Genomic DNA, 11343 nt, shown 5'->3' on the forward strand with positions numbered 1-11343 from the left:
TAAATTCAATTTATGATTAATTTTTTTCCTACGTGTCATTTAAAAAAAAAAAAAATTGATAAAGAGGATTTTGAGATTCTGAAAATTTGGAAAAAAAGATAATTTGTTTAGTTTTAAATTTTTTTTTTTTTTACACGTAGGAGAGAAGTTGACCATGAGTTGGGTTTGTATTGTGTCCGTATCAAACCTCTATACCATTACCCTAAAAAAAAAAAAAAAATTATTTTTCACGTATTAAAAGACAAATGATACTTTGACGACAGGGTTAGAAAACTTTTCCCATTACCTAAATTCTAAAAAATTGATGTCCTTTAATAATATAAAAGTAATGTTAAAAATCACATTTTTATTATATAATACTAATAGAATCAGTTATTGTTAAAAAATATTAAAATTGGCCGAGAGGTCGATACTCACCCATTAATATTATAAGATAATTATAAGATAAAAATGTAAACGTATTTGGCAATGGCAATTCATCCAACTTTTTCATTTTTTTAATATTCTCTTATTTTTTTACATCACATCAATCACTTTTTATTACTATTTAAATAAAAAATTACTAAAAAACAATTTTATTTTTTTATTTTTTCATACCAAACATTTTTTTTTTCTTCAAATCAATCAATTTTTACTCCAATATAAAATCGTAATCGAAACGAAATCATTTACCAAACAAACCGATAATAAAATAATGTTATTTTCACAAAAACTTCTCTTAGATATCTAAAAGTTCAGCCAAGAGATTTAGAGCACACTCTGGGGGTGAGTGGACAGGGAGATTGAGGTCTGTGAGTCCCCCCCATTAACGGAGACAGATTGAGGTCACCGTGACTTGTTCGTTCACTTTACTGTTGCCTTTGCAGTGACACCGTTTTGCAGCCCCTTTTATTAGGGGAATGGGTTAAGCACTTTTATATGTATATATTTAACAAAACAAAAGAGAGAGAGAGATGAAAAGCTACTACGTATACTGTGGCAATGGGACAGGATTTGCTGTTATGGGGGTCTAAAATAACAGTCCCAGTTCCTTAGTCGGCCATTAATGCCTTGTGGGTCCAAACACTCACCTAACCCCCAAAAGTCACATACTTTCCTCCCTCTCCTTTTCTAACCATTTGACAAAATTTAATCCATATATTTTTTTTTCTTCCTTCTTGTTTTTCTCTCTGTTTTGTTGAGAGTTATCATACCATTCACTCTAACCCAGAAGAAGAGCAGATAGAGATAGAGAAAGAGAAAGTGAAAGAGAAATTTTCAAAAAAGCTTCTGCCAAGCCTTTTTTCCAACTTTCTGCTTCCAAAATCACTTCTGTCTCTGATTTCCTCTTAAAGCTATCTTCCTTTCTCTTTCTCTTTCTCTTTCTTTCCCATCATCTTACACCACTAGCTTCCTTCCTTCAGCATTCATTCATCACTTCAACCTCAACTTCCCCCGCCCATGTTTCCTGCCCTGATCACCACCACCATCATTGCTCATCAAAAACACTCTGTTTTCTTCTAGTTTCTCAACATGGGTGTATGTAAACGACCCGCAGTTCGACTCCTCTGCCTCTTCTTGCTGTTCATCTTCATTCTCGGACACTCTCATGCCTCAAGAACAACTTCCGTCTTCAAATTCAAGCCAAATTCTCAGTTTTCCGGCCACTTCTTGGGATTCTTGCCTAGAAGAATACCAATACCGGCGTCTGGTCCTTCCAGGAAACACAACGACATTGGCTTAAAGAGTTGGAGGTCACCCTGAAGATAAATATCATCATATCATAGAGTTTTTTGAACTAAAAGGTGACCATGTTTTTTTCTTTTCCTCTTTTTTTCTTCTTCTTCTCTCTTTTCTTTCTTTGTTTTGGGATTTTCTTCATAAGCCAAGGGAATTAAGAGTCAGTGGGTAATGTACATGGGGATATGATATCATCAACATATGGCTAATTCTTTTTTTGGAGGTTTGATGAAAATGTAATTTTTTTTTTTTTTTGTTACTTCTTATTTCAGGAGATTATGTAATGGGTCTGTAATGTTTCTCCTTTATATATATACTCAAGGAGAAGCACCGTTGGCTTAATCTGAAATTTTATTTTTTGGTGTGCATCAAAGTGTAGACAATGAAGAACAGCTTCACACAAGTTCTAAGAATCTATGTATTTTTCTTTTTCTTTTTCTTTTTTTGTCTATATATTCCCTTTGTCTGTGGGTGGGTGTAGAAACTTTTGCAAAGGAAGGAGATAATACATGCAAGATTTCAAACTCTATACAAACTCTCTTGCTTTTATCAAATTAACACAAAAAGACAATACAACTTGAGTGGTATTTTTCCCTTTTTTGTTTTTGTTTTTTGTTTTGTTTTTTTAAATTACAAAACTTCTCTAGAGTTTGATTGTTTGATGCACATACAACAACGTAGTATCAACAACATTAACCATGGTTCTGGTCGTCAAATGTACTGTTGACCAGCCCAAATAATAGTTTTTTTCTTTTTTACTACAACATAGTATAATATTTGTCTATTGGAAAAGAAAATATCAAAGTAATATTTTAAATGGAAAATGTTTTCTCAATTATCGGCCCAAAACATTCTCCATGTCTATCATGTCAGGTTATGATAACAACTCCAAAAACTTGAAAGCCTCCCATCAACCCTAGAGTTGTCTTGATGGACCGAAAGTTATGCTATAATTTGAATCTCCCTTGGATTCGAAATAATGGAAAAAGAATAAAGCATTCATAGAAATATCAAATGGGGCTATCATATATTATGATTTTGATACGGATATAGATCACATAGTATGTTATGTGGGTACGTAGTTTCATAATTGTTCTCTCCTATTCAAATTATGTGGCACGTCTCTCTTTTTTTCCTGAGCATGTGCACATCCTTTCATCACTTCAAGATGAAACCATCACAAATATTTGTAGTGCCACGTTAGCTAGCTGGATGGTAATCATCAGGGTACCAAGGAGAGCCATAACAATTTCAATTTCATTTTGAAGTGTTGCGCATAAGATTGATAATCTTAATACTCATGAATATTATGCTTTAAGGAGTTGGAGTAATTTAATTAAATGGGTTGAATTAGAGTAAATTTATATAATTTTATACCCGTGCCTCAATATGACTCATACTCGATACCCGATACGAAGACTCATAATTTTTTACACTATCTATCATAAACTTAATATGAAATTATCTGGCTAAGATTGAGGGGTCGTGCCCATTGAATTAAATACATTAGGTTAAATGAGATGATAAAAAAATAAAAAATAAAAAAATAAAAATCCAAGGCTTAGTAGAATATTATGTATATAAGATTGAACTTCATTAATATCCACTTAATCCTTAATCTCCACTCATATTAAGGTCGTGTTTAACTGGATTAGGTAATTCTGAGGTGTATCCAAATTATTGCACCTCAATTAGTAAAGATCCATATTTAATAGGATTAATTGAACTTAAAACATGCAATAAATGTCACTTTCCATCGTTGAGCACTAAATTACTTCGTAGCTTTTCTATAATTTTATTTTTAATTATTATGTAAAAAAACAAGTTATGATGAATCCAAATCAAATAGAAATTCCTCTTTTTCTGTGAGATGAAGTATCCACATAAAACAAAGGGAAAAATACAAAATCAATCTATTTGGTTTACCTGATTTGTAATTAAGTTTATGTGGTATCAAAATGAATTCAAAGATCCTTAAAGTATGCCAAAAAACAATTTACTCCTTACAACCAAATTCCGTTCACTGACTTAACAGATTATGATAGCGTAAAATGTTAAAACCAATAAAATTGTGATACTTGTCTTATTTAAGTTAGTATCATACTAATAGAATTTGTTAAATTATTAGACGAAATTTGGCTGTATGGACTAAATTATTTTTTTGGCATACCTCAAAGACCTTTGAGTTCATTTTGATACTACATGGAGCAAATTGTAAATCAAGTAAATCACAAGGACTAATTTTACATTTTTCCCTAAAACAAAAGAATTTGTTTTGTAGAATACTTAATGAACATTTATGTTCCTTGTCGGATTAAGACTTCCTAGAATTTTTTTTAAAAAATTGAGATTCTTAAATTCATAAATTTTGGCGGTTCATCTTATCTAAACGTCTAAAATAAGTCATATTTCAGCATTTAATGAGGAAGCTACCATCAGGGAATTTAATAAGCCATGTTTCCTCATTAAACCTTGAAATATGACTTATTTTAGATGCTTAGATGAGATGAACGGCTGAGATTTATGAATTTGAGATTTATTTTTATATCACATTATAATACCTTTTCAATTAAAATACAAAAAGCAAATTCCAAAACACATTAATAAATAAAGCCAACTAATATATATATATATAGAGAGAGAGAGAGAGAGAGAGAGAGAGAGAGAGAATATCATATTTTTTGACATCTAAAGACTAAACTCATATTTTATTAGAATATAAATAACTTTCAAAACCTAAATTATTTACTAAATAAATAAATAATTCTCAAGTTGTACCTCAATCAACTGATAGCTATACCTCATGAAGTGAAAATCACTAACTCGAATATCTTTCTCTTATTTCCCTTTTACGGACAAGTCCGAAAAAAATAAGTATTTTTTTTGAATTGTTTATAAATGTTTTTTTTTTTTTTTTTAATATCCGGATAAGTATTACAGAAAAATTCAACGCATGAGATCTTCCTTTGAAATAAGGGGGTTTTCGTGTTGAATTTTTATTTTTAATTATTATGTAAAAAAACAAGTTATGATGAATCCAAATCAAAAAGAAATTCCTCGTGAGATGAGGTATCCACATAAAACAAAAGAATTTGTTTTGTAGAATAATTAATGAACATTTATGCAGTTCCTTATCGGATTGAGACTCCTTAGAATTTTTTTAAAATTTGAGATTGTTAAATTTATATATTTCAGCCGTTTATCTCTTCTAAACATTTAAAATAAGTCATGTTTCAGCATTTAATGAGGAAGCTACCCTCAAGGAATTTAATAAGCCATATTTTCTCATTAAATGTTGACATATGATTTATTTTAGACACTTAGATGTGATGAACGGCTGAGATTTATGAATTTGAGAATATCAAATTTAAATGAAATTCTAGGCGATCTCAATCCTCTTCACTTCAATGTTTAAGTTTTTATACACCAAAAGGTGTTTATATATATATATTTTTTTCGACATATCTGTACAAGGGAAAATATGAGAAAGATATTCGAGTTAGTAACTTCCACTTCATGAGGTATAGCCCTAAGCTGATTGAGGTACCACTTGAGAATTATTTATTTATTTCTTAAATAATTTAGGTTTCGAAAGTTATTTATATTCTAATAAAATATGAGTTCAGTGATCTTTAGGTGTCAGAAAATATGATATTCTCTATTTTATTTTTTATTTTTTATTTGGCTCTTTTTATTAATGTGTTTTGGAATTTGCTTTTTGTTTTTTATTTGAAAAAGCATTATAACGTGATATAAAAATAAAAATTATTTGTGTGTTTTTTTAAAGTGTTTTGTGTTTGAATTGTTTATAAATATTTTTGTTTTGATAAGCCTTTTTTTTTTTTTTTTTTAATATCCGGATAAGTATTACAGGAAAATTCAACGCACAAGATCTTCCTTTGAAATAAGCGGGGTTTTCGTGTTGAATTTTGCTTGTTTGACGTGAAGGGACTGTTTGGTGGCCGGTCAGTTGGAAAGCATATTTTTGTTAAACTTTGCATTTAAAGATGTTGTTTAACTTACAAGCCTTACATTTTTCCAATGGACCCCTTGCTGTTTTTCAATTTATTTATTTATTTTTCTTCAAACTGGTTTTTAAATTCAATAGGGACCCTTTTATGGACATTTCTTCAGGAACTCATTTGACCAAGACTAAAGATGAGTCCCTGTTTCAGGGCAAAAAGTAGATTAAAAAACCAAAAGTTTCCAAATGAGGGATTTTTCTTTCTTTTCTATTTTATTTCCTACGGAAAAAAAGCTTTGTAATGAGTTAAAAGTGCTATAAAAACAATGATGAACATTGCACCAGAATGTGGGGGCCAACATTTTCCCATCATCAATTTATATATGCATTAGAACTTAGAAGAATCGATGAAATTATGTATGCTAATCATGAGCTTACAAACCTAAGACAACTTTCTTTTGCCACGTTTGTCGTTTAAAGAAGACAAATAATAAACCATTTTAATGGGTAGCTTAATATTTAAAATGCCTTTCATGTAAACAAGAACTTTAGGGGCAGTCACATTGAATTGAACTCTTCGAGCGGGCAGTTATTAACCGTCAAACCGTCACTAATCGTGTAATCACATGGGTGGGAAGGTTGACAAAAATCGATAACCGCTTAAGGTGGTAATAGTTAGCAGTTATTTCTCGCATCTGCTTGATTTTATTATCAAATTTAGGTTTAAACACTAAAATGGACTCAAAACGATCCTAAAATCGTCTAAAAGGGCCCATGAAAAGATGTCCAAAAAAATCAAAACCACCAACCACCTAAGGCAGTGCAGTTAGCAATTAGAGCCAATTACCATCACCGCTTATACATCCCTAATAATATTGACATAGCAAAAATAGTTAAAAAGTTATTCTAACCAGTTATGTAATAAAAATACAAAAAAAAAAAAGAAAAAAAAAAGGAAGAAGCTTCACATCCGGTTATCCATTTTAACTAAGGATTTGGCCCGTTGCTAAAGTACTTAGGTGCTCATCAAATTTGTTGAGCTACAAATTTGCTGACCATTGTAGTTTAACAATACATAAATTAAATTTTTTTAAAAAAAAATCTTATTCTCTCTCCTATTTGGAAATAGTAAAAATAAATAAATAACTAGTATATTAAATAAAATAGTGAAAGTAAATAGTTAAAATGTGAAATTTGATGTAAGTATTTTTGAAAAAAATAAATAGCTAAAAAAGAAAAAAAGTATTTTTAGCTAAATTTTATCTAAATATTATTTTTATATTTTGAGGAGTCTTTTGTGCTTCCTTGTAATAATTTTTGTTTTGAAGACAAAAAAAAAAATATATTATTATTATTTTGAGGGGAATTACCTTGCTTTTTTAATTTTTTACCTCCTTTTTGGTTATTCATTGCACAAAGCAAGAGCACGCTCTGTAAATGACACAGATGGAAAATGATTTGACAGAAGTGCATTGATCTGATGACCATCATTAGTAATTACTTAGTGAGTTAGTGTATTTGAGGCCCCACACACCTATTCATCTCTATCATTTTCACTCATTATCATATCTTTTCTGTTTTTTCTTCGCTATGATCATAATATATATTATTACACTTTTCTCTAAAAGATAATTTGTCATATTTATATAGTTGGATAAAAACAAAAATTAATTAATTAATTAATTAGATTAGGTTAGGGGATATATTTTTAGTGTGGCCGGGTAAAGTGTAATAATACATTTTGAGTAGAAATGATTGTTTTCACGTAGCTTTTACATATATATATATATATATGGAAAAGAAGGGTAATTCTAGAGGTTTGGAATATAAAGTAAAAAATGATTATTTTGATGGTTGGTTGACAGCTAGGATATTCGAATTTCGTTTCATATAAAAATTATTGAAAGCATAATTACAACTCTACCTAAGTTGTAATCATGATTGAAAAAAGAAAAAAAGAAAAGAAAAAGAAAAGAAAAGAGAGTGATCTTGGCAATTAAGCTACATCACATTTCACATAGTTCTCTTTCTCTCTGTCGGTGAAATCAATCCTTACTATATATATATATATCTTGATCTTTTATATTAGTGTATTTATTTTTCTTGTTTGTTTATATCTTATAATCATGCTCTTATACATGGTTATATTCAAGTAATTCAACCTGTCTCCTACAAATTGTAGCAATGTGGAAGCTTTTTGTTAAAATATGTTTAGTCTACAACCTTACCTTCTTAATTTAACATACTTTAAAATGGCACATCTTTTTATAAGAACAAAATTTAAGAAAATTATCTATTTTAAATAATGAGTAGGTTGTGGTGTAAATGAGATATTTTGCAAGTAGACACTTAAATTTGAAACATCGAAAACAAAAAAGTATAATCCTTCACATCAAATAATTTTTCGTTTCTTGACAAAATATCTTATTGACAAAGTACTCTTTTGACAAAACGACCATAGACATGGTTTTGGTTGGTTTTAGAGACTTTGGTGCCGGAGGCTCGGAGGTGGGTAAAGGGTTTGGTAGTGGGTGGTGGGTTAAAATGAATAAAAAAGTTTATGGGATTGATCTGAATCAAAGATATGATGTTTTCATCTCTATTGTATTTGATGTTTTTACATGATACGTGAAGGCTATAAGATGAGGTTCTAGACCACATCCTCATAGAAGGTATATCTCTAATGAGTAATCAGTAACTTCAAATGCTATACGCTCATCTTACGTACTAGACGTGTATATATATATATATATATATATATATATATATATTGAAACAAGAGTTGATTTAAGGGTGGATTGACAATGTCATGTCAGTATAATGAGATAGTTGTAGGATACTAGTATAGTATATAGTATATAGTATTACTCTTTAAATATAGAAACACTCTTTAGTTGTAGGTAACTATGAGTAATTCTAAATATTTAACTCGTATTTCATTAGATTGATGTGACTGTACCGATTAGCCCTTTGATTATTATTTTTTTCTCTTTTTTTACCAAAGGCTGATCCGAGGAGTGATGGGCATTGTTACATTAGTCCAATAAGATGAGAGTGAGATGAAAATTGAGTATGTAGCATTATTCGGCAATTAAAATCCAAGAAGAGTAATTTTACTTTTCACATTGACTGACGTTGCATCTTTTAAGTAGCTAATATACATGAGAAATCACTTAAAAACATCGGTGTGAAGTGAATATGATGAAATGAGTGTATAAAGTTCATTAAAAATGATACTAAGCCGGAGATATATGATGTTTAGGGGCATAATTAGGCACAATTTCCCAAAAATTATGGTAATTATATATTTAATTGATTAAAGGTTTGGATAACCACTAAAAATTTGAAAAGCTCTCCATTTGTTATCCATACAATTATAGTAGAAGATGATGACTCATCCCATACACCGAAAGAATGTTGAAGGGTATGATTTAGAACACAGTGCAAACGTGTTGCCCAAAAATAATGGCAAGGATGGCGTAATTTCAGCTGGAAGAAGGGAGAGGAGGATATATATATAAATGGAGTACAAAATTATGCAGAGGAAATTATGAATATATACATACGATCAATTGGGCATCATACCACCAAAAAAATATGATTAAATGGGTGGCGTATGATGATATATATATAATCATGATTGATTCCCACTCGAGCTCTGAATTATTCATACGTGTATACCCAGTATATACTCTAATAATTATATTCACATTGTCTTGTATCATTCAACTTTCCTCTATTATTTTTATTTATTTATTTTCTTTTAGAATTTACGATTTTTAAAAACATAGTTACGATATATTTTTTGCGATTTGGTTTAAAATCGTACTTTTAATTTGTGAAATTGCAGTACTAAATGCACTTCGAGGGTTCATTTGAGATTGTGATTTTCAAAAAAAAAAAAAAGTGTGATTTAGAATAACGACTTTAAAGCATAAAATTTGAAAACGCGAATTTTAAAAATGCAATTGAGCGTCTGGTAAAATTGCAGTTTAATTTTTAAAAACACACACCCTTGCGTGCGATTCGAAAATGCATATTTTTCTACGTTTTCGAATCGCAATTTTTTAAAAACGTACTATCAAACAATATACTGTCTGCTATTTGATTTAAAATTATATTTTTAATCTGCAAAATCACGGTACCAAACCCACTCTAAGCACGCATATATAAGTTTGAAAAACAGAAGTTAACTGAAATTGACTATATTCCTAAACCCACTAGAAGGTCCATAATACATTATTTTATCCCTCTGTTGGAAAAAATTATATTTAATTATATATGCACCAAATGCTTGAAATTTCGTAGACTGTCTACACCCAACATGTTCCCTGATCAATGGGAGATGTTTAATTAAGGTTAATTGAACAAGCATTCGTGTCCCAGATTGGTTGAATTCTTAAACAAATGATGGAAATTATTGCAAATAAAATTGGGCCCAACAGTATCTCATTATATAACACGTAATACGGCTCGTATGGTCACACATGAAATCATTTTATGCCTAGGTTTCAGGACCTAATTAGGCTCTCTATTTGACCAGGAATCCTAATCTTTCCATTAAAAATACTTAATACTGATTCCTGTAATATTATAAGAAGATTGAAAAAACATCTGTAGCAATAAATATACAAATTGGTCTGCTGGCAATTTTCCCAGTCAAAGGGTTGGGAAAATTGGACGGGTTTGTTTATTGTCCAAAGTTGTGCATGTTGCTTCCATTCCATCATGGTTTAAAGGATATTATTGAAAGAAAAAAAAAATAGCATGTGCCAATAACAAAAATTTCTTATTCTTGGCAAACAAAAGGTAGATACATGCATGTTTTAAGTGTGCAAGTTGCTTAAGATAATTTCGGGCTCAATCATGGCATGAATTTGATTGTTTCACCGTCCAATATATAATTTTCTCTTATTAGAATAATGATTCGCCGTTATAGTATGATCGCAAGTAGTTTTTCTTTCATTATCATGGGTATTACAGTTTTTACAATAATTAGAACTTAGAAGTTTTTTAGAAACTGATGTGACAATTCATGCAACACGGGCTACATTAGCCAGTAAAATGAGGATCACTACTTTGCAATTCGTATGCCATTTAAAAATGGACGTAGTAGGAAAACTTAGAGGGAAAAAACCAAACCTGTGGGGAGGACTCCCCTCTTCTTTCCTCCCCCTCTCCTTTTTTTTTTCCTTTCTTTTTTCAGTTTATTTTTTTGGTTTTTCCGATCAGTCCAGTTGCTCCGGCCATTCATTTGCTTATGCTGCGCCGCTCTTTGCCTCCCCGGAATCAATTGGGCTTTTCGCCTCCCTCGCCTCGGTTGTTGTAGTTGTTTGGTGGTTTTTTTATTGTGTTTTTGTTGCATTTTTGAATAAGGATTTGACTTCTCCGTAGATCTACTTTCACGAGTGATCTTTGAGGTGAAGGTTTTTGTCCTAGCCTTTGGGTCGATGAGGATTAGTTTCGGTGTGAGGGTTTTGCCCTTATAGCCGGGAAAATAAATGTTGGGAATATGAGCTATCTATATATTAGATTGAGTCCGTTTGGAGCAAATTGTTTGAATAACTGAAGTTTTGGATATGAGTTAGTGGATGTTGAAGTCATAGATAAAACTTGATTGTAAGATTTTTATGTTTGTCTCTATGACGTTGTAATTTCAT

The sequence above is a fragment of the Corylus avellana genome, chromosome ca11 (genome assembly GCF_901000735.1).
Source record: "Corylus avellana chromosome ca11, CavTom2PMs-1.0".
NCBI classification, from domain to species: domain Eukaryota; kingdom Viridiplantae; phylum Streptophyta; class Magnoliopsida; order Fagales; family Betulaceae; genus Corylus; species Corylus avellana.